Source organism: Eumetopias jubatus, unplaced genomic scaffold (assembly GCF_037043125.1).
Source record: "Eumetopias jubatus isolate StellerSeaLion01/CBP00866 unplaced genomic scaffold, mEumJub1_p1.0 scaffold_12, whole genome shotgun sequence".
NCBI lineage: Eukaryota > Metazoa > Chordata > Mammalia > Carnivora > Otariidae > Eumetopias > Eumetopias jubatus.
In genome coordinates, this window is record NW_028274818.1 from 82,195,841 (window position 1) to 82,223,038 (window position 27,198).

Sequence of the window (27,198 nt, forward strand, 5' to 3'; positions counted from 1 at the left end):
CCATTTCTTTGAAAAAAGTGGATGGTATTTTGATGGGGATTGCCTTGAATGTGTAGATTGCTCTAGATAGCATTGACATCTTCACAATGTTTGTTCTTCTAATCCGTGAGCATGGAACGTTTTTCCATTTCTTTGTGTCTTCTTCAGTTTCTTTCATGAGTATTTTATAGTTTTCTGAGTACAGATCCTTTGCCTCCTTGGTTAAATTTATTCTTAGATATCTTATGGTTTTGGGTGCAATTGTAAATGGGATCAACTCCTTGACTTGTCTCTCTTCTGTCTTGTTGTGGGTGTATAGGAATGCCACTGATTTCTGTGCACTGATTTTTATATCCTGCTACTTTACTGAATTCCTGTATGAGTTCTAGCAGTTTTGGGATGGAGTCTTTTGGGTTTTCCACATACAGTATCATATCATCTGCAAAGAGTGAGAGTTTGACTTCCTCTTTGCCGATTTGGACGCCTTTGATTTCTTTTTGTTGTCTGATTGCTGTGGCTAGGACTTCTAATACTATGTTGAATAGCAGTGGTGAGAGTGGACATCCCTGCCGCGTTCCTGACCTTAGGGGGCTGCTTGGCACATAGTAAACACTGAAGAGATGGTAGATCTTAATTTTTATTTTTATTAAATTTTTAATTAAATTTTTATTAAATAAAATTAAACTTTTAAAAAATATTTGCCCCCCCAAAAGTTTCTTTAACTGAAATTACTGACCCAAACATATGCCCCACGTTATTTAAAGAAGAAATGAAGTGTTTTTGAGGCTTGCTAGTTTAAAACATTAGTATTAGTTTTTTAATCTGTCTGAGCAAATTGAAAATGGACTAAACATTTGCAGCCACATGGACACAATTAACATCCTGGCATCCCTCAAAATAGGTGAATTTTATTGATGACTTTTAAGCATGACTTCGTGCAAAAATTACCCATAATGGTAGCTCCTCTCTCTTAGCTTAGAGACCACCCTGGCTCCAGGAGGCATGGCCCTGTGGCCCCCCGGCTCCCGTTTCAGGGCTGGAGAGATGATGCCTGGAGGGGAGACAGGAGTAGGTCAGATACTCTGGCAGGTGTGGCAGGAATCAAGTTGTAAATAACTCAGTAAATGTTAGAGAATGGGACGGGTGGCATTTGAAATAATAAGCAAGCCCTCTCTGAGCAGTCACTCCTCCTAACCTTTTGGGAAATTACACTGACCTGCATCTTAGCAAAGTGTATATATCAAAAGGAGAGCTGGCTGTACTCACCGAATCCCTGGTGAGAAAGGATTTATAGTGGGAGGCTTGACATGTGGAAGTCAAAGCAACTTTGGGGTGAGCCCAAGTGGTATTGGAATTGCTTCCTGCCCAGACTTATATTTTGGGAAAGGTCTGGGGTTGAGGGGGCAAATCAGAGATCTTTTTCCATGGTAGTGAGATTGTCGTAAGCAAAAAGGACGTTGGTCAACTGGGAGAGGAATGCTCCATATAATTCAGTGGCCACTACTCAGCTTCAGCCAATTGCAGCTGTGTGGGAATATAAACCCTGTGTTGCACAACCTTCTGCCTATTTCCTATCCCCAACCTCCCCTCCCCTATCCCCCAAGGAAGGCTAGAGGCCTAGAATGTATATGTCTCCATTTAAAACTTTGGGAAATGAGTTTTGTTTTTTAAACATTGTGCTAGCCAACTCTCTGGGGCTCAAATGAATCATTTTCCTTGTTGTCTGGTAGAAACTGGTTTGTGATCTTTGATATAGTGAACTCAAGTAAATCCAAGATGGAAAGTGCTTTGTGGGCATGTTAGAGTAATGTTTTTCAAACTTCACTGTGGTACCCATTAGGAGATCCTGATGTTTATTTAGTGAGGTATGGTTGCCTTTTAAAATTTTTAAATAAAAGAGGAAATGTTAGAATGTATTACATGTTATGTGATGGTTAGTTTTGTGTGTGAACTTCACTGGGCTAAGGGATGCCTGCATAGCTGGTAAAACATTATTTCTGGATATATCTTTGAGGGTGTTTCCAGAAGGAAATAGCATCTGGATCAGTAGACAGACTAAAGATCTCCTTCACCAGTGTGGGTGGGAATCATCCAATCCATTGGGGGCCTGAATAGAACAAAAGGCAGAGGAAGGGCAAAGTCACTCTCTCTGCTTTGACTAAGGCATCGTATATTCCTGCTCACAGACATCAGCGCTCCTGGTTCTAGGCTTTCAGACTCAGAAAGGGATTTACACCATTGGCTCCCCTGATTCTCAAGCCTTTAGGCTTGGACTGAAATATACCTCCAGCGTTCCTTGTTCTCTGGCTTGTGGACAGCAAATTGTAGGACTTCTTGGTCTCTATAACAAATTGAGACAACTTCTATAATACATCTCCTCAAAGGGGAACCCCCTACACTGTTGGTGGGAATGCAAGCTGGTGAAGCCGCTCTGGAAAACAGTATGGAGGTTCCTCAAAAAGTTGAAAATAGAGCTACCCCACGACCTAGCAATTGCACTGCTGGGCATTTACCCCAAAGATACAAATGTAGTGATCTGAAGGGGCATGTGCACCCCAATGTTTATAGCAGCAATGTCACAGTAGCCAAACTATGGAAAGAGCCAAGATGTCCATCAACAGATGAATGGATAAAGAAGATGTGTGGTGTGTGTGTGTGTGTGTGTACAGACACACACACACACACACACACACACACACACACACACACACACTAGAATATTATGCAGCCATCAAAAATGAGATGTTGCCATTTACAACGACATGGATGGAACTAGAGGGTATTATGCTAAGCGAAATAAGTCAGTCAGAGAAAGACAATTATCATATGTTCTCACTGATATGAGGAATTTGAGAAACAAGACAGGATCATAGAGGAAGGGAGGGAAAAATGAAACAAGATGAAACCAGAGAGGGAGACAAAACCATAAGACACTGTTAATCTCAGGAAACAAACTGAGGGTTGCTGGAGTGGAGGGGGGTGGGAGGGAGGGGGTGGCTGGGTGATGGACATTGGGGAGGGTATGTGCCATGGTGAGTGCTGTGAATTGTGTAAGACTGATGAATCACAGACCTGTACCCCTGAAACAAATAATACATTATATGTTAATTTAAAAAATGTAAAAATTAAAAAAAAATAATACAATATAATACATCTCCTTGTCTGTCTGTCTGTCTATCTATCTATCTATCTATCTATCTATTTGTCATCTGTTTATCTATCTCCTGTGCATTCTGTTTCTCTGTAGAACCCTAATACATGTTAAACCTAAAGAAAGTATATCAAAATAGAGCTACAATGGTGGAAGCCAGTAGACGGACCATTCCATTTAACTTCCCCCACTTCTCCTCAGGTGACTTCTGAGGATCCTCAAAGAAAAATTTGAAAACCATGGGTCTAGGGGATTTTAAGGGCTATTTTCATCGACCATGCTATGGTTGGAACTCACTGAAACTACTGTGCTTCTTCATTGAGGAACAGCGTAGCCTTGTAATGGACAAGGGAAACTACCTTGTTGAGGCCACATGTTTGATGGGAGCCAAGAGGGTATGATCTTTCAGCCCTCCCGGAGCAGAATTTGAATGCTGAGCCCATCCAGGTGAGCAGACCCTGAGAAATGGCTCATGGCATCCAAAGACACAGGACGACAGTTGTATACATTTAAAAAGCCATTTGCCATTTTATAGGGAACTAGATTCTCTCAACTGTTAACTGTTTTCTGATGCTAGGCGCTGCGAGTGTGAAGACAGGAGGGAGGGTCAACTTACCCTATTCCTTGGATGCTGTCTGGTTGGAGACCCTTCTTTTTCAACAGTGGTGGGACTGTAGTCTTTTAAGATGTAATTTCCCTCCCCTTATTTTTACAAAAGAGGAAAAGAAAGCTCAGAGAGGTTACAACGTGTCTGGAAACAGAAACTTGAATGATGTCAGAAGTAATTTCTCTCCATTTCTTCTTTTTGGCTCTTAACTTCACATTAGCACAAAGCTTTATGCAGCTCTTACTGAGACAAGCCTTCTCCTTGGGGTTGAAAATGTGGATGCCAACAGATTCCATTTTTTTTTCATCGTATAGTTTAACCACCTTAGAGAGATTGTTCTGATTTTCTTCTTCCTGATTCTGAAATTCCTGAGGAAAGGAACTCATTGGCCTAGCTCAGTTTAGGAGCTCATCCCTGGCCAGTCAGCTAAGGCCAGGGGTGCTGCAGTGTGAGGCCATGGCCTCTCCAGTGGGAACCACATTGGTAGAGTTGGGAAGGAAGAAGCAATTCCATGAATAAGGAGGGAGCTTGAGGAATAGTGCTGGATAGGGAAAAAAAAAAAAAAAAGCAGATATTCGCTCCAAGAGCCTATTAGTATTCAGAATGCCTTACTTTCTGCACATCTCACCATATGACCACATTCGTTCATGAATTACTTTATTCATTCATTCAACCATTGTTTAATGACCTCCTAGAAGGTAACTGATAAGTTGTGACATGTTTCTAGAGTTAAATTAGAATAAGGACAGAGAATGAGGAGGGATGTAGTGGTGCTAACCAGGGAAAACAGCACATTTTGCTCCAAGCGCCTAATGTGCTCTATTGTATTCATTTATATCTCCCCTTTATGAGGCTGGGTATGGCATCAGGGAAGAAATTTTATCTCGCTGATGCTCATAAGATCCTTTTCAGAGTACCTAATATATGTTAACAGTATGGTGGAGGGGTTAAGAAAGAACTCTGGCTCTGAAGCCAGATGCAGTGTGTTCAAATCTCGGCTTTGCCACTTCCTAGATATCTGACTTTGGGAAAGTTACTTAACTTCTCTGTGCTTAGTTTCTTCATCTATGAAATGGGGATATTGATAGTTCCTGCCTCATAGGGTATGTAATACCTCAGAGGTATTAAAAGCGTTAATATATGTCAAATACTTAGAATAGGGCCATGATACTTAGTGGTGCTTGATAAATACTGAGTTCTTATGTCCAGTTATTCCTTGAAGGAGGAATAAGATAATCCTGATTGGGGGAAGTGTTTGGCTTTGGGGCGGATGAAGGGCACCTCTTTTCCCTTCTCAGTGCAACAGAGCACAGTCTGAGCAACATTCAGAATGTTATCCAAGCTCATAGTTTCACACAGAATGCATTTTTCTTGGCTGCCCCTTCACCTGGAGGGCAAGAGGCAATGAAGCAATCAAACTCCAAATAAAGGTTGCAATAGAATTTTCTTTTCCTCTTCAAAGAATCTTTCAGCTGTGGCATTCTGTACAGTTTCTGCATAGGGGGTATTGATGATGTGCCATATTTCATTATATTCAGCACTCTACTTTGTGAACAAAGAGAGAGAAGGCTCTGCTGTTGTGCCTGGGGGACACACTCTCTGTTATCCAAATGGAGAGCATCCAGGGGGAAATGCCACCTGTGGACAGAGCTGCGTTATAAGCCAAGAGGGCTGATCTTCAAGAGACCTTAGTTTCTGCACTAGTTAGTTGGAACGTAAGACTGGCCTTGGAAAGTAACCTGCCATCAAGTATAGACTCTAGGACAGTGTTTTTCAGACTTTAACATACCTATGCCTCACCTGGGAATCTTATTAAAATTCAGATTCTGATTCAGCAGATCTGGGGTAGAGTCTGGGATTCTCTCTAAAAGGTGTTCAGGTGAGGGTGAAGCTGGTCCATGAACCACATTTTGAGTAGCAAAGATGTAGCTTATCCCTCAGTCTTCCTGGCTTATTTACATCCTGTGATTGTGACATTGCTCTCTCAGATTAACCATATCGCAGGGCTCAATTATTCCCTTGTTTTTCTATACTAATATTCAACAAATGCATAGTGAGCGTCCAGTCTGTTCCCGAATTGTTATAACACATGAATTTATCCAAAGTAGTGTTTCTCAGCTGTGGCACTATTGACATGTTGGCCTGGATATTTCTTTATTTAGGGGGCTGTCTTGTGCAATGTAGGACCTTTGGCAGCATCCCCGGCCTCTATCCACTGGATATCAGTAGCAAACCGTCCCCCAAGCTGTGACAAACAAAGAGGTCTCCAGACATTTTCTCCCTTGGGAGAAAAAAAATCACCCTGGGTGGAGAACCATCAGGTCAACTCAAAGGTGGTTACTTATCACAACTGACACTACAAGCATATCAAGCATTTGCTTGTTCAAGACATAGCATTGCATGCATAAAATGCTTTCGTGCGTGTGATCTTGTCTGAGCTGTGCCAGGACACAGAGTTTCCCAGCTGAGGGAGCTGAAATTTCATGGTAGAACTGGCACTTGAACCCTAGACTTCTGGGACCACACTCTGAGCTCTGCCCACTACCCCACACTGCTTTTTCTGTGCTTTTCCTACCTCTCTTTGGTTTAGAGAGCTGCTGGGCATACTTGGTTTAGTATTTTTCTCTTTCGAACGGTAATCATAACATAATAATCATTAGGGTATCTTTTCATTCATTTAAATTGGTAGAATAGTGCAGTGATGAAGAGCTCTCTGGTGCTAGCCTGGTACCACTACCAGTTGTTTTAACTCTATGTCTTCATCCATTTGGATGAAGCTGACTGGGTTGCTCATTTTGTTTTTAAAGATTTATTTATTTATTTATTTTTGAGAGAGAGAGAGTGCGCATGTACCAGTGAGCAGGGGGAGGGTCAGAGGAAGAGAGAGAATCTCAAGCAGACTCCCCACTGAGTGCAGAGCCCGATGCGGGGCTCAATCCCAGGACCCTGAGATCATGACCTGAGCCAAAATCAAGAGTTGGCCGCCCAACTTGGTGCCCCCTGACTGAGTAGTTTCTTCACAATAGATATCTGTCATGGTTCTGGAGGCTCTGAAGTCCAAGACCAGGGTGCTGGCAGACTCGATGCATGGTGAGAGCCTGCTTCCTGATTCATAGACGGCCATCTTCTTGCCATGTCCTCACATGATGAAAGGGGCTAGGGAGCTCTGTGATGTCTCTTTTAAGAGCACACTAATCTCATTCATGAAAGTTCCACCCTCATGACCTAATCACCTCCCAAAGCCCTCATCTCCTAATATTATCACCTAAGGGATTAGGTTTCAACATAAGAATTTTGGGGGACACAAACATTCAGTCCACAGAGCTCTATCTCCACGTAATTAAACATGAAGTGGAGAGGAGAGAAGAGTGAGTACCTCACAGCAGTGATGGTGGTGGTGGTGGTGGTGTCAGGAGATAGAAGAGTGCCTAATGTCATTGTATATTCACAGACTAATTTGCTACTTCCTTTGTGTAACTCCATTGGTTTTTCTCACTGTTTAAGACTTCATGGTAGTCATATCCTACCAGTCTCTTCCCTTTTCTTCCAGGATTCTGACTTATGGGCTCCCTCACAAAGCACATGGTTCCATTTTGTTGATAGCTACCCAACTCCCCTAACTACATCCAAAGCAGAGTCTCCAGTTAAACCTTGAACACAACAATGTAGCCTGAGGCTGAGTAGAGTCTCTTATGCTTTCTCCTTGGAATTGAAGATAGTTAACTTGTAGGTCAGGTCTGACTTGAGTTATCCATCCAGGTACAGGGATGAACCCTAGAGACCTTGAGACACAGAAGATAGAAGGAAAGGGATGTCTGGTATGTGTTCAAAGAGGAAGTGGTCGGCAGTGGGTCCTACCTCTGAGTCACCCCATCCCTGTCCTTTAGAAACCACTGTCCAGTAGGTGTTCCCCTCTGACCAGTTATTTTAGTTCTTTCCCCTTTTCTTTGGGGAAGAAAAAGCGTGCAGAGAATTGCCAGCTTCCTTCCCACAGGAACAGAGTGTTGTCCTCTCCTCTATGAGCCAAGGAGGGGACGTGAGATAAAGAGAAGAATCTGCCCTTAACATTCACCTTGTTTTTTAGGAGTGAGGAAATTGACCTCATTTTCCCTTTACCCAAGTCAATTTTCATCCCTTTGGCATCTTGTTACTATTTACTCACTCAATCATTTAATTGCTTCATCCAGGTGGATGGTGGGGATCACAACTGCTCCTTGAAGGACCCCCTCTGCTTCCAGCAATTATCCCTGTCTCCCCCTCAGAGCAGCACCATATGCCAGAGTGGGGCTGATGGGGGACCTGGGACAGGCTTTAGGAGAAGTTTTAATTTAGTGTCATCGTTGAGAGTGATGCCTTTGTGTAAAATGTTCATGTAGAATCCACATACACACACAAGGAATTTTTATTGTCTTTGTTTTAAATCCTATCCCATCTTTGCTGTACATTTCTGTCCGTCTTGCAGTTTTTACTTAGCAGTACCCGTGCAACCCTGGTAAAGAATTTTAATGGTATTATAAGTACGACAGGAAGCTATTGGAAGCTTTTGAACATGGGGTTATATTTTGTTCTTTAAAAGATAATTCCAGATCGAGTCCATCAGCATCTGTGATAAAACATTCCTGGACACCAGCCTTTCCACCCCTGCTGAGACCTCTGTTTTTTAGTTTCTTACATCAACCCCTGAGGTTTTCTAGACCCCAGTGCTGCCCCCTGCTCCCACATATTCTCACACCCAGACTGTCTGCCACCCATCCACCCTCTCTCCAAAGTTCCATCACTCACTGTTCTCTTTGTACTCACTTGTAATTCCTGTATCTGAAGAACTGATTTCCTTTCAACTCCACTTTGAAGTCTAGTCCTTTGAATTATTTTCACTTCTTTTATTCTTGAGGAGAATTCCTAATGGTTGTTTTTGTGAGCATCCGTAACAGGGAGTTTGCTACCAGCAAATGTATCCTGCCAGTGCCATCTCAGTGAACGAGTGAATTTAGAGTTTCAAGAATCTCAGGGATCGTATACAAGAATTGCCCAACCAGGACAGAAATCCATTTCTAAGACTAATAGTGGTCATCAGATTAATACTTCCAGGGACTGGCAACTCACTACCTATTGGACAACCTTGACTGTTAGACTTTTTTTCTTATATTTTGTCCTTCTTCTAAAGGGTGACTGTTCTCAGTCTCTAACCTCTACTTCTAAAATCAGAGCATTCCCTAAACCACAGTGACTGGTTTCTCATAAAGCATATGCTTAGTTTTAAATTTTTTTATAACTTTATTGAAGTAAAATTGACATACAATAAACTGCATGTATTTAGAGTTTAGAATTTGAGGGGCATCTCGGTGGCTTAGCTCAAGCCTCTGCCCAGCCTGGAGCCCACTTTAAAAAAATATATATATATATATACACATATATATATGTGTATATATATATAATATAATGTAATATAATATAATAAATATAATATATAAAATAAAGGATAGAATTTGATGAGTCTTGACCTGTCTATATACTTATGAAACCATCATCATACTAGAAATAGTGAATATGGTCCTCACCCCCCAAAATTTCCCCTTTCCCGTTTATAGTCTCTCCTTCCTCCCTTTCCATCCCTCCCTTTTCTATCCCTCAGGAAGCCCTGATCTGCTTTCTATCACTGTAGATGACTTTGCATTCTCTAGAATTTTATGTTGGTGGAATCATATAGCATATACTCTTCTTGCTTGGTTACTTTCATTTAGCATCATTGCTTTGAAATTGATCCATGTTGTTATGTATCAATAGTTCATTGCTTTTTATTGCTGGGAGGTATTCTGTTGTATACATGTACCACAATTTGTTTATCCATTCACTTGTTTAAGGACATTTGGTTGCTTCCAGTTTTTGCCTATTACAAATAAAATTTCTATGAACATTGTGTAAAAAGTTGGTATGAATATATACTTTCATTTCTCTTGGATAAATATTTAAGACTGGAAAGGCTGGATCATATAGTAGGTATATGTTTAACTTTTTAAAAAGCTGCCAGACTGTTTTCCATGTTGTTGTACCATTTTACATTCTCATCAGTAACGGATGAGAGTTCCAATTCTTCCTCATCTTTACCACTCCACCGTGACAGGGTTGGTCTTTTAATTTTCAGGTCTGCTCACTTTTGATCATGTGATCTTGGAATATATTAGACATATCTTTATTTTCCCAAAGATTTATGGTAGTCTGGCCACCATTTTTGGTGATTAAATTGAATTATCTCTTGGGCCCAAATTATTGTGACCTAACAGGTACCAAGCCTTGTGTTATTCAGGACACTTGGGTGAAGGCAACTAGGTGGGTTTCTAGCAAACAATTCCAAGACTTAAGCCATGGGTTGTAATGGAGTACGCACTCAATGGAGTGGGAGTATACAGTGTGTTCTGATACCACAGTGGGTTCAGTGTTGCTTAGATGGAAGGTGTAGGCAGCAAGAAACAGAGGGAGGCAAGTCCCTTGGGTGCCATAGTAAAGGTTTGGCAATCGAGGAATTTTGAGAATGGCATGACTGGATCTGCACTTTATTAAGTTCACTCTCACAGTGTAAATGGGAAGGTTCTCTTTCTCTCAAGATACAGGTCCTGCAACGTCTCTCTTTGTTGATTTGTTTTATTCTTTAGGTTCCCTTGGGTAGATTTGGAGACTTTCTCTGTTTTAAATCTCTTGCATTTTTGGCTTTAAAAATTCGAATGGTGCTAACTGTGTTTGGGTCCCAGCTGCTGTGTTCTGTGGGCGGGACTGGGGTTTTCAAGCTGTCAGTGCTGAAAGTGAAGGTGTGTTCTTATAGAAATGGTCTTTGGCGTAGGCTGCCATATTACCTGCCAGAGGTCTGCAGGGATGCAGTTTCCTGGGGTGTCCATTTGGCAAGATGCTGAGAAGAACCACCTGGATAAGTGAGGCAAAGTGAGAAGCCAGCATCTGTGCATCTGTGCAGTGCTGACATTTAGCTGGACACATTGTACAGTTGCCCCATTGTTAAAACAGTAAAAGACTTCCATATTGGTTGGTATATGGCAGCTTCTCTGTGAACCCCAGTGACTGGGGCCCCTTTCCTACACAAAAGGGGTCCCAAATCCTGCTCTGATACAGCAACTGGCATCCTTCCCAACTGGTCAGTACCTATACCATAATAAAATGATTACTGTGATAAATATTTAAAATTTATAGCATTTTCAAAAAACACAGATATGCAACTGAAGGAGAGATTAAGCCAGTCTCATCTAGTATATATATCAGGCTCTGCTGGAGCTGGAACTTAGGTGTTTAGAATCTAAAACACATTAGAGTGTCTCCCTAAATCAGTGTAAATATTTCACCAATAAACCAGTGGTGTCTGAAGGGTGACGGTATCATGAAGAATCAATCCGGCAGATCTAAATGAGCACTTCAGCCATGGTTTATATTTTGTAGAACTTGAGAGATTCAGCATCTACTTCCAAGTCAGTGGCCGATGTTTCTGAGCAGGGTCTATTCCCTTTTATCCTGACTAGCAGTTGTTTTAAAGTCCCAGTTAAAGTCATTCTTTTTTTGTTAACGTCAATATAATTTTCATCACACTTGATTTTTAGACACTGAAATTGCCCATAATTGTGTCTGTCCTATCTCTATGGTAATATGGACAATTATAATGGATTATCCTTTTGTTTTCCCGGTCATTTGTTGATGCCTTTTTTGTTGTAAGGATGTGAAAACATAAGGCAATTTCACCAATTACTGGTAATGTTATTCAGATATTTAATTTATTTTCTGCATGCATAATCAGCCATAAATACATTTTAGCTAATGGAGATGACAAGGGTGTAATATAATTTGAGCCCAAACAAATTCAAAATAGCATTAAAGAGGAAATACAAAACCATGGGAAGGAGAGAAACAGGGAACTCAATCTGTCTTTAGTTTCTCTTATTCTATGTCTACTAATGTGGACTAGGTCTTTTGGGTTAATCTGTCCTTTGGGTTAACATAAAATGATGAAAGGGGCCCCGTAAAATGCATGGCACATAGTAGGTGCTTTAATAAATAGTTGTTTTCTTTCTTTTGCTCTAAAAATCTTGCTGACTGTGTATTTGATATTTGCTATGGATTGAGTGTTTGTGTCCCACCCAAATTCTATATGTTGCTGCCCAACCCAAAATGGAATGATGTTAGAAGGTGGGGCTTTTGGGAGGTAATTAGGTCATGAGGGTGGAGCTCTCATGAGTGGGATTAGTGCCCTTTTAAGAAGAGAAAAGGGAGATGACCTCTCTCTCTCTGCCAAGTGAAAGTACAAAGAAAAGACAGCCATCTGCAAACCAGGAAGAGGGTTCCCCCCAGACACCGGACCTGCCGGCAGCTCGATCTTAGATTCTCCAGCCTTTAGAACTGTGAGTAAGAGAAGGTTTGATGGTTAAGCCACTCAGTCTGTGGTATTTTTGTTATAGTAGCCTGAACGGACCAAGACAGCATTGTTTCATCTGAGACTGTTCAAACTTTTCCCTCTACCCTCCAGCCCAATGGCCCCAGACCTCAGGTTGCAGAAGGAAGGTACTGCACCAACCCCAGGTATACCGGCACTAGAGTCAGAACCGGAGTCAGGACAAAAAGGAAAGGACAGAAATGGAACCTCCTCCTTCCCATCCCCTGGGAAGTGCCTGGAAAACAAAAGCGAACCTGCTCTGACCCCATCTTATCTCAGATGCACATTCTGCCTGAGTGCCTGCCCACTCCAGAGTCCGTTAATGGGCTACCTTTATGCTTTGGTTTCTTGAGTTTGCACAGGCCTGGCAAATGCAGGCAAATTTCTTCTTGTCAGAGAAGACTCCCAGCAGCTGCCCACCTTCTCTCTAAAACCTTCCTTTTTTGAATATGATTATGCCAGTGAGGAACTCATTTAGTTGCTAATCTGTCTTTAACACCTGCTAATCTCCATTTCTGTCAAAGAGACTCTGTAAACCCAGTTCCTGGCTGTCTTCCAGCTGGGGTGGCACCAGGGAACAGGGGCCACCAGTCCTCAAATCTGGATGCACTCCCACTTTTATAATTCCTGGAAGACCCATGTTGGAAGGTTTTAAATTGTTGGCTTGCCCAGAGGAAAGTGTATGAATGATTTAGGAGCATGTGGCTCTCTGTGAAGGAGCGTCCTGCCACCTTGTTGCTGCTCAGTCTTCTTCCTGGTTCAGCAAACCATCTGAGGGTCCCCGTAGCAGTGGTGACTAAATCTGGAGGTCTCGCCCTGACTCGAAATAAGAAAAGAGGGTCACACCTATATCCTGGAAGATAGGTGTGCCGGGGGCTTTAGTGAGGAAGTCTGGGGTAGCTTAGCAGTTATGGGGGAGGGTATGGAAAGTTTTCCAAAGTCAAAGGAGCATTTTCCTTGCCTCTGCTCTAAGACAGATGCAGCAGCAGCTGTCTGTGGGCTCACCCTCTGTTGCTGGTTTCTTCTGCTCTTTGCTCTTTGTTCTACACACTCAGACAGGAGGGCCTTGATGTCTGTCTCCATTTTCGGAAATAGACTCATGTGTTTTAAGCCTGTCAAACAATTGCATGCCTGAGGGGCGTTAAATGAGAACCCAGGGCCGGGGAGTGGCATCCTTGATCACGCAAACCCCAAAATAAGTAAATATCTATTTGCCCCATGACAGTCTTGTTCCAGGAAGGCGTTTTACATTCTGGCTGCATTTTTTTCCAATGCCCATGTCACTTGGTGTCACGTCTCGGTTATTCACTTGCTATTTTCCAAAGAGGGGAAGGGGTGGCTGAGGATGTGAGGGGCTAAGTGAAGTATGCATTTATGATTCTCGTGTGGCCTGTGTCACTGGAGCTGATGCTACATCTTGTGACCCTTAGGATAGACCTAAAATTAGGAGGTCCCTTTAATAGATAGAAATGAGAAGAACTCTCCACCCATTTACCACTAGACTTACGGCTCGCAGAACTATTAAAGAAGAGCATGAAGCTAGGCATTTTCTGAGGCAGAATTCGGGCCTACGTCTGCCTGACTTGCAAGGTAGTGCTCTCAACCTCAGTGATGTAGCTGTGACTTCATGGTCCCCAAGTCACGGATAGGGTGCTAATGGCAGTTTGATACAACCCAGGACATGACGGGGGGCTGGCCAATTACGCATGATTGTGATGGCTCTCTTTTACTGATTTTTTGGTTGGGTAACAACTATTTGGAAGCACTGAGCTGCAAATGTGTATACTGATGTATTATACATATCCTAAATGTTTAATTTTTCAAACATTGTGCTCTTCTGCAGGGAAGAAATCTAAACACTGAAACGTTCATCTGAGATAGGTCCTGAACCAGACATTTAGAGTAAAGTACCTTCTTTTATTCATTGAGATATATAATTAATATACAGGAAAATGCACTGAATTTTGACAGTTATATACACCAGTGAAATCACCACTCAAAATGACACAGATTTCCATCATCCCAGAAGCCCTTAGGCTCCTTTTCAGTCAGTTTTGGCTTCACCTCCCACTGCCAGCAACCACTGCTGATTTCTGTCATCTTAGATTAGCTTTGTCTGTATACCGATTCCATATATATGGTTATTCTTATGGTTTGGATTTCTTTTTTTTGGATCCTCTTGTTTAACATGCTTGTTTTTGAGATTCATGCATATTGTCATGTGTATTAGTAGCTCATTCTTTTTATTGCTGTATAGTAAATCCACTGAAGACTTCAACATTCTCCAGTTGATGGGAATTCGTATTGTTGCCACCTTTTGACAGTTATCCATGTATTTCTTATATTTCTAAAAATGTTTTTCTTATATAAGATTTTGAGTAAACATGTTTTCATTTCTGTTGAGTAAGTATCTAGTTGAAGAACAGATGGATCAGAGGGTACACATCTGTTTAACTTTTATAAGAAACTGACACGTAGTTCTAAAAGTGCTGGTGACATTTGTACACTCATACCAGCAAAGTGTGAGATTTCCAGTTGTTTCACATACTTGTCAACATTTGGCATTGTTGGTCTTTTATTTTAGCCATTCTTCTGGGCTTCGAGTGTTGGTTATGGTCTTTAGTCAACATTCCCTGAGGATGATGATATTGAATCCTTTTTGAAATACTTGTTGGTTATTTGTTTTTTTTTTTTTTTTTTGTTTTTTTAAAGATTTTATGTATTTATTTGACAGAGAGAGAGAGAGAGATAGCGAGAGCAGGAACACAAGCAGGGGGAGTGGGAGAGGGAGAAGCAGGCTTCCTGCCGAGCTGGGAGCCCGATGTGGGACTCGATCCCAGGACCCTGGGATCGTGACCTGAGCTGAAGGCAGTCGCTTAACAACTGAGCCACCCAGGCACCCAGTACTTGTTGGTTTTTTGTATATCTTCTTTTGTGAAGCATCTGTTAAGGTATTTTGTGAATTTTTAAGAATGTAGTTGCTTATTTTTTTAATTGTTCATTTATTTTTTTGTGTATTCTGGATATAAGTCCATTGCTATATATAGATGTTGTAAATATATTTCCTAATCTTTGTCTTGCCCTATTCATTGTCATAATGGTGTCTTTTGATGAGTGGAAAGTTTTAATTTTGATGAAGTCTCATTTTTCAAAATTTAATTTTTAGGGTTTGTATTTTTTGTGTCTTGTTCAAAAAATTTTTGTCTATCCAAGGTCATGAGAATATTCTGATTTTTTTTCTAAAAGTGTTAAATTTCTGAATTTTATGTCTAAGCACATGATTCATATTGAATTAATTTTGTTTATATGGAGAAAAAGGATCAAGGTTCATTATTTTCCATATATAGAATTCAGTCATTTTAGCAAGATTTGTTAAAAAGATGTTCTTTACCCCATACAACTGAATTGGCATCTTTAGGAAAAATCATTTGACCATTTAAATGTGGGTCTATTTCTTCATAGTCTCTTCTTTTTCAGTGATCTAGTTTTTTATCCTACCATCCTATGAAACTGTCTAGATTACTATAGTTTTGGAATAAGACTTGTAGTTAGATAGTGTTAGTTCTCTAGCTTTGTTAATATTTTTCAATTTTGCTTTGGTTATTCTTGATCTGTAGTGCTTTCATATAAATTTTAGAATTATCTTGTGTATCTGTAATAATTACCCTGCTGGAATTTTGATAGGAATGATGTTGAAGTTGCATACCAGTTTAGGGATAATGACTGTCTTAACAACAGTGAGTATTCTAATCTATGAACGTTGTATAACTCTCCATTTATTCAAGTCTCTACCTTTTCTCAGTAATACTGTGTTGTTGTTGGTTTTTGTTTTTTGGTTTTTTTTGGTAGGTATGTCATATACATCTTTCATTAGATTTATCCCTGAGTATTTGACACTTTTGATATTATTGCAAATTATACTGTTTCTCTCTTTTTTTGAAAGAATCTCAAACTTTCCAAAAAGTTGTAAGTAGAGAACAAAGAAACTTTTTCTAAAGCATTTGAGAGTAATTTGTCTATCTGGTATCATACCATCCCCTAATACTTCAGCATGCATTTCCTAAAAACAAGGGTGTTTCCCTTAATAACCACAATACAACCTTCAAAATCAGGAAATAAACATGGGTATGTTGTTAACACATAATCTTAAGACTCCATTTAAATTTTGTCAGCTTCTCCAAAATGCTCTTTATAGGACAAGCATCTGATCCAGAATCCTATGTTGTATTTTGTTGTACTAATTTGAAATAGTTCCTTTGTCTTTCTTCGATTTTTATGACCGTGACAAATTTTATGATTATTTTATAGGCTTTGGATGGGTCTGATTTTTCCTTTTGGTTAGATTTAGGTTATTCATCTTTGGCAGAAGTATGGAAACAGGGCTGTATTATTCTTATTGCATCCTGTCAAGTGGCACATAGTTTTGATTTGTTCTCTTACTGGGGATTTTTAACTCTGATGTTTGATTGATTAAAGTAGTGTCTATTACACTTCTCCACTGTAAATTTACTATTTATATCTATGTAATAAATATTTGTTTAGTGATATTTTGAGAGTGTCTTATTTTTATCAAACTTCAAAATTATTCATTTTTATCAGTATATGCTCATGTATTCCTATTTTTATGCATTCCTATTTTATTTAATAGACTTTAATTCATTAATATCTTTCTTTATTTTGATGCTCAAATTGTCCCAGATTGGGCTGGTAGGAGCACCTTCAAGCTGGCCCCCATGTCTGTTTGACATACCTGCATTGTGCTTTCACTACTTACTTTCTTTCTAACAAAAAAAATGTTCCAGGTTCATCTTACTTTTCTTGCTTTCGATCTGGAAGTAGCCATTTATCCAAGAAGCCCTTAATCCTTTTATTTCAGAATGGTGTTCAGAAACCAACACTTGGGTGTTAGGTATGCTCATTACTATATATATTGTTTATATGGATACCTGTCTATATTTGTGGAAAACCATTGGTTTATACCAGTACATTTAATTTCATCTGACACTCCGGAGTTCATTTTAATTTTCTACCTTTTCATATTTGTACATCTCTTTATGATAGAAATCTAACTCCCATTACCCTCAGTATGTTTACTTATTTGATCACTCCCCCTGTGGGTATCATTCTCCTATCATTGCTGCCACCCTGCTCACCCTACTCAGACTCCAGCACCTTGTGCTGGGCTTCCCCTCCCTCTTGGATGTCCCGTTCAACCTACATGGGCTTTGGTGCCCTGAACCTACCCACCTTCCACCATGCAAACAACCCTTTCACTCTACTCAGACTCTGACACTTTGCAATGGGCCAGCTTCTCTTGAAAATGTTCTTTTTACTATGCTTGGGCTTCAGTACCATGTACTGTCCCATGACAACTTTACCCCACCTCCCTACAGAGATGCCTAACTGTGTTCAGGCCCACCTAATGGCTTTTGGACAGAGTTTTTCAGGAAGGAAAGGGGAAGAAAAAGGAAAGAGCCAGTGTGTTTTTAAATTTCAGTTTTCAATTGTTTCTTGGTTATGTGTGGTTATAAAATTAATTTGTATGTCAACCTTGTGTTCTGTGACTTTGTCGTATTTACTAGTTAGTTTTAGTAGTTTGGTAGATTCCTTTGGACATTCTACGTACACAATAGTGTGGTCTGTAAATAACTAGAATTTTATCTTTTCTAATACTTATACATTTCATTTCTTTTTTATTGCATTTTGTATGATTTCCAGGATATTATTGAGTACAAGTGGTAAGAAAAGCATCATTGCTTTGTTTTTAATCTGGGGGAAAATGATTAACATTAAATATGGTAAGAGATATGGTGATAGCTATAGGTTTTTCATAGGTTTGCTATTCAGCTTAAAGTTTTTTTCCTTATTGAAGTTTTTTTTTTTAATCACAAAAAGGTATTGAATTTCTGTATCTGTTGGGATGATAATATGATTTTTGTCTTTTGCCACGGATGTATTACATTAATTGATTTTTTTGAATATTAAATCAATCTTTGATTCCTAGGATAAATCCTACCTGGTCACGATGCATTAACTTTTAAAAATGTATTATTGAATTCTGTTTGCTGAGATTTTCATGAGAATTTTTGCATTTCTTCATGAGATATTTTGATCTGTGATTTTCTTTTCTGTAATAATCCTTGTCAAGTGTCAGTATCAGGGTTACGTGGGCCTCCTAGATGAGTTGGAAACTGTTTCATCCTCTATTTTTTTTGAAAGGGCTGTGTACAATTGATATCATTTCTTCTTTAAATGTTTGTAGAATTCCCTGGTGACACTGTCTGTGCTGAAGTTTATGGGAAAGTTTTGGTTTTTGACTATGAACTCAATTTCTTTAATACATATGAGGATATTTAGATTTTTTTCATTTTTTTTAGCTTTTTAAAATTTTTTTAAGATTTTATTTATTTATTTGAGAGAGAGAGAATGAGAGATAGAGAGCACGAGAGGGAAGAGGGTCAGAGGGAGAAGCAGACTCCCTGCCGAGCAGGGGTTTGATAATTTATTTTTTTAAGGCATCTATTTTATTGAAGTTTTTGAATTTGATATTAAGTGATTCAAAAAACTCCCTGACCATTAAAGAAAAAGAAAGTCCATGTGATCTGTAATGATGTTCTTTTTTTTTTTTTAATATTTTATTTATTTATTTGAGAGAGAGAGAGAGTGAGAGAGAGCATGAGAGGAGAGAGGGTCAGAGGGAGACGCAGACTCCCCGCTGAGCAGGGAGCCCGATGTGGGACTCGATCCTGGGACTCCAGGATCATGACCTGAGCCGAAGGCAGTCGCTTAACCAACTGAGCCACCCAGGCGCCCCTTGATGATGTTCTTCTTTTAATTCCTCTTCTTAATAATTTATATCTTCTTTTTGTTTCAGTTGTGGTAGTGATTTGTCAATTTTATTAGTCTTTTTAAAGAACCAACATGTGGTTTATATATTTTCTCTTATTGTTTCCCATTTTATACTTCGTTAATTTTTGCTCTTTATGATTTCATCTCTTCTGCTTACTTTGTTCTCATTTGTCAAGGTGAAAACTTACACAAGGGATTGAAAATAAAGGAATAGATTGTAAATAGAGACTTTGTGGGCCACGTGGTCTGTTACAACTACCCCATTTTTTCCATTGCAGCTTGAAGGCAGCCATAGACAAAATGTAAATGAATGAGTGTGCCTTTGTTTCAATAAAACTTTATTTATGAAAACAGCAGGAAATGGGATTTAGCCCATGGCCATAGTTTACTGACTCCTGCCTTAGATTATTGATTTTATTTTAGAACTGTATACTTTTCAAGTAATAAGGATTTGATACCCTAAATTTTGCTGTAAGCATTTTTAAAGCTGTATCTCATAAATTTTGATATGTTCCAACATTTTCATTGTGACTCAGTCCAGAATATTTTCTAATTTTCCTCATCATTTCCTCTTTGATCTATGAATTATTTATAAATGTGTCATTTAATTTAAAACTTGGGGATTTTTCTAGATACTTTATTTTTTATTCAGTTGCAATTTAATGCTGTTGTGTTTAGGGAATATCTTCTGTATGATCTTTTTCTTGTGTATGGTTTAAATTTTTTTATGTTTATTACATTCTTGGAGAATGTTCCGTGTCAATTTATGTTATATGTTTGAAGCTCTGTTGTTAGAGCTAAATTAACATGTAGGATTGCTCTGTTTTTTGATGAATTGATGCTTTCATCATTATGAAATGTTCCTTCTTATCTATAGTAGTACTATTTTCTGTAATTCTACTTTTTTTGATATTAATATTGCCATACTGGCTTTATTATGCTTGATGTTTATATTGTATACATTGTCTATCAACCTGTATTTTTCTTTATAATTAAAGTGTGCGTGTGTGTGTGTGTTGTTGTTGTAAACAGCATATTGTTATTAGATTACTCCCCATTGGTCCAACTGTCTGCCCTTTAATTGGCTGGTTTTGTTCATTTACCTTTAATGTAATTAGGAATAAGATTGAGTTTAATTTCCCTTTCTGATTTTTATTTTATATCTTTGTCTCTCATTCTTTGTTCTATCTTCCTTTTCTGCTTCCTTTTGGGTAAATTGAATCTGTTAATATTTTTTTTTCTGTAATTAAGTTTTAGCTACTCATTTTTATTAGTATGATGTAGTTGCCTTGGAGATTACAATATGCACTTTTAAATGATTGGAGACTACCTTCAAATAACATTCTTTCACTTCACAGAGACTATAAAAACCTTATATCAATTAAATTCCAATTCCTTTCTCCAACCCTTCCTGCTGCCATCTTATATTTTACTGCTACTTATGTAATAAGCCTCACAATTCATTGTTATATTAGCTTTAAATAATTAAATGAAATTTATGAAAATATATTTATATAAAATAAAAGTACTAAAGTAAAAATGTTTTACATTGAGTCAAGTATTTAACCTTTCTAGTGCTCCTCATTTCTTACTGGTTTTCAGAGTTCCTTTTAGTTTTATTGCCTTTCACCCTGAATCACTTCTTTCATCATTTTTTGTAGCTTAAGTGTGCTAGAGATGAATTCTCTTAGCTTTTGTCTGTCTGAGGATTTCTGTGTTTCTCTTGAAATTTGAAGAATATTTGTGATTGATACAGAATTCTAGGTTGACTTCTTTTTCTTTCAATACTTTGTAGATGTCAGTGCATTTTTTTTTTCTGATCTTCATTGTTTCTGCTGAGAAGGTAGCCATCATTCATATAATTTTTTCCATTGTATGTACTATGTTTTATCTCTTGTTGCTTTTTAAGATGTGCTCTTTATTTTTGGTTTTCTGCAGTTTTACTGTGATGTGCCTATATTTTTTCTTTGTATTTATCCTGCTTGTTTCCTGCTGGTGTTTGTGGAATGTCTTCGATATGTGGGTTAATATCTTTAATCCTTTTGGGCTATTCTCAGTTGTTTTCACTTAACGTATTTCCTCTCTATATTTCCAGTTACACATAGTTGGACAATTTGATACGGTGTCACAAGTCTCTAATGCCCATTTTTCCCCCTACTCTTTCTGTTTTTGTTTTAGTTTGGATACCTTTTATAGACTCATCTACTCATTCATTTTTTTTCCCCTTTTTTATGCTTAGCCTATTCTTTAGCCAATCAAAAATTCTTTTTTTCCTGATATTTTATTTTTCATTTTTGTATTTCCAATTGGTACTTTGTATAGTTCATATGTTTCTGATAAACTCCCCATCTTGTCATGCATTTTCACCTAGATATTTTAACATTTTTAATCAGTTATTTTTACAGTCTCTACTTGGCAATTCCAACCTCTGGGCCATTTCTTGATCTGCTTCAATTTTCTGTTTTATTTTCTTATCAGAGTTGCATTTCTTTGTTGTTGTTTGATATGTCTTGTGATTTTATTTTGATTGTATGCTGGAGATAAAAGAATCATAAAGACTGAAGTAAATAATGTTTACCTCCAGAAATGGATGCACCCTTTCTTATACCATAGTGAAGGCTGATTCAGTCTGATTTGTAAGCTCAGTCTGGGCTTTGTTGCAGCTTTTATTTAATTCAATTTACCCCTGGCTTCCAGTGATTAGATTGTGGGATCAGGATTTTCCAATGAGTAGACCTGGGATCTGGGTGCTAGTGGTATTACAAAAATATGTCTGTGCTGCACAAACAAGTTGCCAGTTACAAGATTTGGTGGGGGGGAGGAATCTTTCCCTGGTATCCCACCAACCTGCTAGCATATTGGGTTTCTGGGGAATACTCTGCTCTCCAGTCCTGCTCCTTAATTTAGCATAGGAAACTTTTCAGCCCTGCTTTTTGCCGTCTGGGTCTTCTAAGAGTTGTAACAATAATCATCATAAGGGACTAGAATAACTTTAAGGGAGATTTTATCACATCTACTCTCTGTCCCCCATTCTTTAATGATTGAAAGCCTGAAATGTGTTATGGTTTCTCTCAGTTCTACTGTCCTACCTTAGTGTTGCTTAGGTGAAATCCAGTGTGAATGGGGATTCATTCACACTGAATGAAGAATGCCTCTTCATTCCTTTTGGACACAGTATTATTACATGTGAGGAGGAATGATGTATTTCAGGGGTGATTCTTCTCACCTCTTTCTCTACTCCTACTTTTGGGGCAAAGCTCCCACCAGGACCTTTGAGAAAGTATTTAGTAGATGTATTGAAACTTGCTTTGTGGCTGGGGCTTCTTGAAATTTTAATTTCTCATGCCAACATTCACATGTCTTTTTAATTTTTTTTAGAAATTTTATGTTTTCCTGCTTTTCCCATTTGCTACAGCGTCACCAGAGATTAGGGCAGTGTTGAGTCTCTTGTTTGTGTAGAGGGCCTCTCACTTTCTGGAGGTTTGTTCTTTTGGGGGGTGTGTGTATGTGCGCACGTGCACACGTATGTGGGTTCAGCTCTTTGGTATGGCTTAAGTGACTTGTTTTGATTCTTTGTTTGAGAGCAGCTGTCTCTCATGACTTTCTATGTCTGGAATGGAAGGAAACCTACTGACTTTCTTCTAAGTACTAAAATTTCCAGATAAATATGAGATACAATACAAAAAAGGTTGACAATGCAGCCTCAACCAGTGTGATATGTTAATTAAAATAACGGCTTCAGTTTTCCATTCCTCCCTGTATCCACAACTTTTGCTATATAACTTTGCATGTAGTTCCTTTCATAAATAGGTAGATCTTATTTCCTTTTCTCTAAATTTGGACTCACCTTATAAGTTACTTTGGCCAGTAGAATGTGGTGGAACTGACAGTGTGTCAGTATTGAGACTAGACCTCAGTAGGCCCTGTGTCTTCTACTTTTTCTCTTGGAACTCTGTCTAGTTGCCATGAACTAGCCTGATAGAAGTAGAGATTCATAGGTTTCAGTCACTCCTTCTCATCCAGCTAAAAGCTAGCCAAGCATAAGACATGTGATGCCATACTTGACCAGCTACCTCTCAGTGACTTTGCCAGCTAACTGCAGATACAAGATGAAATCACCCAAACATTGCTCATTTCAGTAGAACCTCCCTGCTCACCAGAAGACTCTTCAGCAATAATAAATGCTTACTGTTGTTATTCCAGAATAGTTAACTGATAACTGATACAACCACTTAAGTTTCCTTTCTGCAAATGGAGATTGGAATTATATTCCACCATAAGTAGAAGGTAGATTTGAGTAGTCCTGGCGAAGTCTTCCTGAAGCATCCTGTCATCTCTGTGGTAAGAAGAAAACAGAAGTACTTTTTTCAACAGCTGGCATTAGAGTTCCACTTGGGGAGAAATTGTTTTTATTTGGAAAAATGCAGTAGAAGACTTCTTATCTGTTATAATTAGAACTGGTAGTTGGCTGGTTAATCTAGCAGAAGAATTAGAGTAACCTATTAGCCATGAGCTTCCAACTTTCTGTGGAGAGCAGTCTGTATGTTTTGCAGAAGAAATGGAGGATGGTAGTTATTTTGATAAGGTGAATTTAGTAGAGGTTGGTTAGGACCATTTTTTCTGTAGTTTGTGGCTCCCGTATTTATGGAAAGAGAAGGTCTGGGTGGATATTCTCAGAAGAAGGAATCATTATTATCTGTAAAAGTCTGAGTTCCAAATCACAGATGTGGAAATGATGGCCTGTATTCATTCATTAATGCAGAAGACTTGACTATATTTTTTCCAAACAAAAAAAGGGTTTGTTGAGGAGGTGGGGAGCAAGATGGCGGAGGAGTAGGAGACCTAGATTTCATCTGGTCTCAGGAATTCAGCTGAATAGGGATCAAACCATTCTGAACACCTACGAACTCAACAGGAGATCGAACAGGAGAGTAGCAACAACTCTCTGAACAGAGAAGCGACCACTTACTGGAAGGTAGGGCGTGCGGAGAAGTGAATCCGAGGCGATATTCGGGAGGATAGACGGCGGGGGAGGGGCCTCCGTCGGCGGCTTCTGGCAAGTGATAGAGCCGCGGAGCACAAAATCGGACCTTTTAGAAGTTGGCTCGGCGGAGGGACGTCGCTGCAGTGGCTAAGCGGGGGGTGGAATCCTCCCGGGACAGTGTGGTTTCAGGACCCTTGGGGGTCACAGAAAGACCGGGGGTGCCTGAGTGCGCCAGAGTTCCCAGGTATCAGAGCAGGGAAGCCGGCTGCAGATACGGAGCAGAGTCGCGGGCTCTCAGCTCGGGGTTGCCATAAACTGTGATCTGCGGCCCAGTCGGGGCATGGCTCCCCCAGCAGGGACCCAACAAGCAGCAGATCCGGGGAGACTCCCCTTCCTTCCCGGGGAGGAGCGGTGCGGGAACGCACTGCAGGGCTCTGCTGGGTTTGGAGACTCCGCGCGGGGTCGGGTGCCAGAGATAGAAACGCTCGGTCACAGGCCGGGTGAGCACGGAGTACGGCCGGAGACCGGGGACACGGGAGTGACTGCTTTTCTCTGGGGGCGCACTGAGGAGCGGGGCCCCGAGTTCTCAGCTCCTCCGAGTGGAGATTGGGAGGCCACCATTTCTGCCCTGGTCCTCCAAAGCTGTACCGAGAGCTTGCAGGGAACAAAAGCTCCTGAGAGCAAACCGGAGCAGCTTCCTTAGCCCGGACCGACAAGGGCGGGGCAATTCCGCCTCCGGCAAAGACATTTGGAAACCACAGCAACAGGCCCCTCCCCCAGAAGATCAGCACAAACAGCCAGCAAGCCAAGACCAAGTTGATCGATCAAGGAGAATAGGAGAACTCCAGCGCTAGGGGAATACTGCACATAGATTCATGGCTTTTTTTTTTTTTTTTTTTTACCATGATTCATTATTTCATCAAAGTTAATTTTTGTTGACTGTTTTTTTTTATTTTTCTTTTTCCCTTTTTCAACCAACATCTTATAAATCCCTTTTTTTAAAAAAAAACAAAACATTTTTTATTTTTCATTTTTAGAGTCATATTTTATCCCTTCATAGTAGTTACCCTTATTTTTGGCATATATATATAAGTTGTTCTCTCTTTAAAATTTTGAGGTACAGTTTCTTCTAACAGATCAAAATATACCCTAAATCACTAGTGTATGGCTTTGTTCTAGTCTCCTGCCTGATCACATTCTCTCCCTTTTCCTTTTTTTTTTTTTCTTAAATCTTCTTTCTTTTTTCAAACAACTTATCTTACCAAGTCCTTTTATAAAATCTTTTATAATTTTCATCTTTACAGTCATCTTCCATCCCTTCATTGTATCAACCCTTATTTTGTACATATATGTCTTTCTTCCTTTAAAATTTTAGGAGGCACTTTTTTCTAACAGACCAAAATACGCCCAAAATCTAGTGTGTGGCACTGATCTATGCACTAGCCTGATCATATTTGATCATATTCTGCCTTTTTTGTATTGTTTTGTTTTTGTTTTTATCTTTTTTTATCTTTTTTTTTTTCTTTTTCTCTTTCTTTTTTCTTTCTTTCCCTTTCTTTTCCCCTGGTGTCAGGTCTTTTCTGATTTGTATACAGTATATTTGCTGGGGACGTTGTAAGCCTTAGCATTTTGTTCTCTCATTCATCTATTCTCCTCTGGACAAAATGACAAGACGAAAGAAATCACCTCAGCAAAAAGAACAAGAGGTAGTACCGTCAGCCAGGGACCTACTCAATACGGACATTAGTACGATGTCGGACCTAGAGTTCAGAATCATGACTTTAAAGATACTAGCTGGGCTTGAAAAAAGCGTGGAAGTTATTAGAGAAACCCTTTCTGGAGAAATAAAAGAACTAAAATCTAACCAAATCGAAATCAAAAAGGCTATTGATGAGGTGCAATCAAAAATGGGGGCACTAAATGCTAGGATAAATGAGGCAGAAGAGAGAATCAGCGATATAGAAGACCAAATGATGGAAAATAAAGAGGCTGAGAAAAAAAGAGAGAAACAACTACAGGATCACGAGGGCAGAATTCGAGAGATAAGTGATACGATAAGACGAAACAATATTAGAATAATTGGGATCCCAGAAGAAGAAGAGAGAGAGAGAGGGGCAGAAGGTATATTGGAGCAAATTATAGCAGAGAACTTCCCTAATGTGAGGAAGGAAACAGGCATCAAAATCCAGGAGGCACAGAGAATCCCTCTCAAAATCAATAATAATAGGTCAACACCCCGACATCTAATAGTAAAACTTACGAGTCTCAGAGACAAAGAGAAAATCCTGAAAGCAGCTCGGGAGAAGAGATATGGAACCTACAATGGTAGAAACATTAGATTGGCAACAGACCTATCCACAGAGACCTGGCAGGCCAGAAAGGACTGGCAAGATATCTTCAGAGCACTAAACGAGAAAAATATGCAGCCAAGAATACTATATCCAGCTAGGCTATCATTGAAAATAGAAGGAGAGATAAAAAGCTTCCAGAACAAACAAAAACTAAAGGAATTTGCAAACACGAAACCAGCCCTCCAAGAAATATTGAGAGGGGTCCTCTAAGCAAAGAGAGAACCTAAAAGCAGCAAAGAGCAGAAACGAACACAGACAACAGACAGTTAACAGTCACCTTACAGGTAATGCAATGGCACTAAATTCATACCTTTCAATAGTTACCCTGAATGTAAATGGGCTAAATGCCCCAATCAAAAGACACAGGCTATCAGATTGGATTAAAAAACAAGACCCATCCATATGCTGTCTGCAAGAGACTCATTTTAGACCCAAAGAAACCCCCAGATTGAAAGTGAGGGGGTGGAAAACCATTTACCATGCTAATGGACACCAAAAGAAAGCTGGGGTGGCAATCCTTATATCAGACAAACTAGATTTTAAAACAAAGACTGTAATAAGAGATGAGGAAGGACACTATATCCTACTTAAAGGGTCTATCCAACAAGAAGATCTAACAATTGTAAATATCTATGCCCCGAACATGGGAGCAGCCAATTATATAAGGCAATTATAACAAAAGCAAAGAAACACATTGACAACAATACAATAATAGTGGGGGACTTTAACACCCCCCTGACTGAAATGGACAGATCATCTAAGCAAAAGATCAACAAGGAAATAAAGACTTTAAATGACACACTGGACCAAATGGACTTCACAGACATATTTAGAACATTCCATCCCAAAGCA